The sequence below is a fragment of the Scophthalmus maximus genome, chromosome 19, assembly GCF_022379125.1.
Source record: "Scophthalmus maximus strain ysfricsl-2021 chromosome 19, ASM2237912v1, whole genome shotgun sequence".
Taxonomy (NCBI): Eukaryota; Metazoa; Chordata; class Actinopteri; order Pleuronectiformes; family Scophthalmidae; genus Scophthalmus; species Scophthalmus maximus.
In genome coordinates, this window is record NC_061533.1 from 19169457 (window position 1) to 19175464 (window position 6008).

Here is a 6008-nt window from a genome sequence, read left to right on the forward strand (position 1 = left end):
CAGCCTCCTCAGGTAGGAACAGCAGAGCATCCCATTAAAGACCCACCGTCTCCACCCCCTCGGGCCCTGGTTTTAGACGTGTTGGGATGTGGCACAGCAGATATAATGATTGTGTTCCCGTCCATTTGTGGAACGTGGTACCTCTAGTCTCATTTTTGTTGGATTCAAGTCTTTCCTTCCTTAAAGGAAAAGAAAAAAAACAACTCCCCAGGCCTCCATCTTAAATTGATTTTTAATTAAATTGATGATGTGACACCATCGAACTCTCACCAATGGTTGGCTGTTCTCCCCGTGGCCCCCCATGTGCCAGATCTATATTTGCAATTACCAAATGATTATTTGCTGCTTGATTTATGTTGCTTCCTTTGAATTCATTCTAAAATCAGTTCAAAGTAACGAATCACACACAAAGACGCTTGCTGCAGAGGAACGAAAGAGCAGCTGACAAAGTCAGCTTGACTTTCCTATTTCACCAATTTCTGCAGATGGAGCCGCAGGGCACCAAAGGCAACACTGTTCACAAACAAAACTCTTGTGCCAGATCTATGTCTTGTAAACACAATCTCCCACATTCCCAGAATGCACACTCACAAATGCACTCACACACACATAAGCTTGGCTCCCTGTCATCAGGGTTCTACATTGACTACATTCAGCCTAGCCTGTTACCCCAACCTAAACCTAATTCTTAGCTCACAGAATAAGGCTGGTTTTATTTATACAAATAAGAAAAAAATATAAAAATACTGTAATAGTCCATCTCCTAATATTTTCTGACTTTCCCACCCTGTCAGTGGCAATTCTACTGAGGCGCTAACAAGTTAATAGTGTGCTTGTTGTGGATTAATACACATCTGATGTTACAGAGAGTATTAAGAGCTGCAAGACAGTGTACTGTATGTGGCACTGACAAAAATAAATCATATACAGTGTGTCATTGTAATGCAGAAACATTTCATGTGTGCATATGTGTTGCTCACCTGTGTTTTTTAAACAGTGTTTGGACAACAGTGAAAATTGTTGATTCAGAGGAATAAGGTTTACCATGATTTAAATGCACAGGACATTGTTGTTAGCTTCAGTTATAACTTATGGTTTCGGTCTTTGTATAAGATTTGTCATCCTTTACCTTATCTCTAATCTAATCTAAGTCTTACCCTATTAATAAACTGCTAATGTTGTGTAGACCACGCATGTCTGGTCCCCAGAAAGGCAATGTGTCCCCATAACACCAGTAGACACTTAGGTTTTGATTCCCACATGGAGATATAAACACAAACTCACACACATCCTGCATAACCTGATGCACAACAAAAATTATCAGCGATGACTCAAAACCTGAAAGGTCATAAACAAATACAGTAGATAGAGAAGCCCTTCAGCAGCACAAGCAGAGTCCCCAACCATGTCATTTAGACATTATATCGGCTCAGGAGGACTAGCAGGGCAGAGGGGAGCAACATATCAGCCACCACTCCGAGACAGGTCAGGGCATTTTTCTACCTGTCAGAAAACAAAAGAAGGTCAGAGGGCGACCAAGATACAGCTGGCACAAATGGTACTGCTCCGTGTGGCCGAGGAAGATTTATGTTGATAGCTGAACTGTTTTATGGGAGTCAAGCCCCATTCTGAACAAATAAGATGCTCTGAACCACAGGGGCTGTGACATAATAACCAAGGGTGATGCCATAAATCCAGATAGATGTACACCGTTAAAGCATTTTACGGTTGCTTATTTCACAGATCATCTGTCTGAATGAACAGCCTTAACCCGCAGTTGTGCCTTGCCAGCACATTTTCTGGGAACAAGAGATTGTGAGAGGCCTGACATATGTTTTCCTTCCCATAGCTCATATCCTGAGCGAGATTTCATTGGTGTAGCATGTCATGGACAGATGCACCCTGAGTTAAACAACTTTGTCTCTTGTCCAACACTGTCCCATGTGGACTCTCCCGCAAAAAAGGTTCCAGGAAGACAAAGACAGCTCAGATAGGATAATTAGGTCTATGTAAATGCGGGGGATTAGTATGTCAAGATGGGCGATTTGTCTGCGCAGCCATTTTCTTAAACATTGTGTCTGCATTTGCTTATCTTAATTAACGTGTGATGATACATCCTAATCCTCCAATTACCGGAGGAACATCTCTGGGAGCACCTCTCGGTTGCTCATTACACAGGTAAGACTGTGATAAAATTAAATGCAGCTTAACACTGTCGATAATGTTGGACTACCGCATGCCCCCCAAAAGCAATTTAGATTGAAAGGGGAGGAGACAAAACTGTTGGAGGTGGAGCATGGATGATGGTCTTAATCAAGCAATACATATAATGGACATACACACTCCAACTTTACTATTAGGATTATTATTATAATTGTTTATTCTAAGATGAAAGTAAATGCCAGTGAATGAAATCTGTAGTCACATCATCTGTGAGGCTTTTCTTAGGCAAATTAGGGCTTTGAGTGAAATGCATTTCACTCAAAACACACTAGCAGACTCATGGTGGCACAAGAGAAGTCAAAGGATCTCCAAAAATGCTCAGGAAACATCCTCTGGGATCCACAAACTGTCCAAAACTTTGTGCCATGTTCCCACGCCACCCTACTGATCTTAAGATATTTCACAAAGTAAAAACTTTATCTCTGATGGTGTCATAGGTGGATTAATGGAGACCATGTATGTCGGCAGAAAAAGTATTGGAAATCCATTCAAACATTGTTAAAGATCCCATATTTTACCCCTTTTAACAGGTTTATATTTGATCTCTGGGGTCCCCAAAACATGTCTTTGAAGTTTCCTTCTTAAAATACCCCTCAGGTCCCTCGTACTGTGATCATCTAAAGCCCTCTGAGGCCCTCTATCTCAGCCCTTCTCTGGGTGAGCTGTTTCTGTGTCTGTTGCTTTTATGTAAATGGGCTTCGGCTTGTTTCCCCCCTCTCAAGAAGTGGATGTGGCCTAGTCTTTCCGGGGGCCACTGAGCGAACACAGACATGGCTCGTCCGAGCCGATCTTGCTCAACAACCGCACAATTTTGAACCAGAACCCGAAGAAGAAGGAAAGCTGCTGCAGAGAGGGAGAAGCTGTGGATGCAGCGCTACGTTTCTGAATGGTTAGTCAACAATTGTGTGCATCTTGGTGATTTATTTGGTGTTTGCATTAGTAGATAGTAATATGTAGTTAGCTCTGTAGCTAATCCTAATGGTTACTCTCCGCTGTCTTTTCATTACTGCAGCATTTCTGTTGAATCAGAAGGCTGTACACTGAGGACTGCTACACGTGTTTCATATCGGCATTAGTGTGATACTTTGATAGATTCTGACAGAAAACTTTTTTATTTGAGGTTTATAGCTGTCTTGAACAGTGTTGCCTATTTAAAAGCTTCCTTTGTGTAAATGTCTTTATTACAGTGAACTTATACATCTGTATTTGAAAAAAACATGTCTGTCAGCTTCACTGTTCTTCAATCAGTTTTCAAAAGTTGATGCTTTGGTTTTTTTCTTACGTTCTCCTGTGCAACAACTTACCTGTAACGACTTTCCATTACGATGTGTGACAATCTTTGCAAAGCTTACTGCTCATACAGCTTGTCCAGTATCTTGTCAGGTGAATTTTACACACAATATAGTATTATATTTTCAATAATTTTAATAAATTGGTTGCATTGTTTTTGAGTATACACGTTTTCTGTCAGTAGATGCTGTATGTATAAAACATGAATTCAAAGGAGACATCTTACAGATACTGTATAGCATTTATTCACACACTTATCACACAGACCCACACATATTAGACAGTGTTCTATGTTTTATCACAAAATATAATCTGACAAAAAAATGCAGTTACCATCAGTGATAATGAAATTTTGTAGGATTCATTGAATCCATATGAAAAAAGACACCATAGATAGGATGGATGTTTGCAAGAGCTAGATGTTGAGTAAATGTCCTGTCCTATTCTTTTAATGGTTACAGGAGCTTTGGGAGCTGGTGCTGGGGCCTTCTTGGGCGGACAATCAGCGTCGTCATTCCAGCCTGTGGATCTTCGCATTCGCGCATGTTGGAATTAGAGCCCTTGGTTAAACCTTGTCACATATCTGGCTATGACCTCCTCCTTGTCTGGCCGCTCATACTGTGCAGCGATGGCCTCTGGAATGGGAATTTTCAATACGGCATCCTTGTAGGGTCCACAAAGACTTTTTCAAAGACGAGGTCCGTCAAGTCAGCCACATACCCTGTGCAATATTAAACAAAAAAACATGTTTAACATACTTTGTAGGTGAAAAATAAAGGTAACACTTACCTCAGTCTTAACTGGTTTTAATCTGCCTTCCCCCTTCAAGAACTTTGGGAAGTGTAGTTTAAAGCGAGGCTGTCCACCAGAGGTTTGGGCTTGTGGTTGGCCAGCGTTTTCATGATAAAACATTGCAGCCAGGTAGAGTCTTGAAGTACAGTAAAGAGAAAAATATAAGATGTAAATAATGACAGAAACCTAACGATACACATTCTCACAGATGCTAAGTGAAAACAGTTCCACTCACCTGCACAGCATTCCAAGAAATATTTAAAAAAAAAACATTCTTTGGTGCAAAATGAAGGATGATGCTGTGGAAAGCCTCCAAAGATGAAGTCTGGTGGTGCGGGCTCAGTTTGGCAACATCCTTCAGAAGCCTTTTATTTGTCAGAACGTTCCCCAGCTTGAACAAAGCAGGACCTTCAAAAACATAAAAATTACATTTTACAATATAATAGAGTACTTATTCCAGTCATGGTTTATTCACTAAGCCTGTCCATCAATAGTATGTGCTCTACAACATAGCCACATTAGTTGCGGCGCTAAGGCTAAGACGCACAGTAAAGAAAGAAAAGTTACAAAGACCTTGTACTTAGAGCTCCCGAGTTAGAGTGATGTCTCCCGGACTGTCGGCACGGATCCACTCCTCCGCTTGAGTTGTGAAGCTCATCCTAAATTGTACTGGCCTTGGTTGTGGAAGCAGTCCGAGGTGAAATGGTCGGCACACACATACAACATTTTGCCGGTTGTTGTGGGGACATTTCCATTAAAAATAAAACAAATCCACCGGGAGAATATGGACACCTCGCAACCTCGTATCTTGGCCATTGTCGTTTACCAGGAGCCGATGGCAGCGAGGAAATTAAACATGGCCGCGGCGAGATACGTTTACCAGGTTCCAGTGGTTCCTTTTCTGACGTTTGGGGGGGCCCGTTAACACATATACAGGGTTAAAAACCATGACAAAGTGTAATTTTCATAATAGGGGACCTTTAACATATTTCAGTTAGGACAAATGAGATGGCCCGACAGACCAACACTGTGTAACCTAACTGTAGTTTGAAAATAAATTCTATCAAACTGAGAACTTTTTAAGCGCCTTGTATTACCTTGGCTCATAGAGCATGCTCAAAAAAAGGAAAAAAAAAACAGACACCAGCAGGTATAAACATATGTAGGAAGCGTTCTCTCCAAGGTGCCGGTGTTTGCTTAAATCCTGGCCAATATATCAACTTAAAATATTGGAAGGCCAGTACAAAACGATATATCTCAGTGTTATTGCCCTGCAATTCTGCCTCCATAACCACTTGGATGTCAGAAATTCCCCTCAACATGAGAAACAAGCTGCCACACTAGAATTATGACCTGGAGGCATTGTGTTGGTTTCAAACATCAAGCTGTCTGCTCAGTCACGGTTATGTGAGCTGTCTGACCAAATTAAACAGGAAATGGCCCTTTGCGAGTCTCATGGCTTCGAGGCTTTAAGAAAAGAAAAAAAAGATCAGTGATGACGTTGATTTCAAATCTTTGTCTGATGAAACTCTGAGGAAATACACTGCCTTTCCCAGTGGGAATGCATAATGAGGCTTTACACCTGTGTTTCCAACTGTTTCCAAATAAAGAATACAGGAGGAAACCTTGACAATAAAGGTAAGCTACTAATTTCTTAGTTATAACTTCAGACTGCACAGCCAATCACAGTAAAACGATTAGTA

The 6008-nt window shown here is 41.1% G+C and overlaps 1 long non-coding RNA gene across 1 annotated transcript; it reads right to left on the reverse strand.

The window, feature by feature from the left end:
* Window positions 1-3735: 3735 nt before the first annotated feature.
* LOC118313430 lies at window positions 3736-4898 on the reverse strand. Its single transcript, XR_007030140.1, has 2 exons — window positions 4541-4898; window positions 3736-4441 (listed from the first exon to the last, which is right to left on the reverse strand). It is a non-coding gene; the product is annotated as an uncharacterized LOC118313430 (long non-coding RNA).
* Between the last annotated feature and the right edge of the window lie 1110 nt (window positions 4899-6008).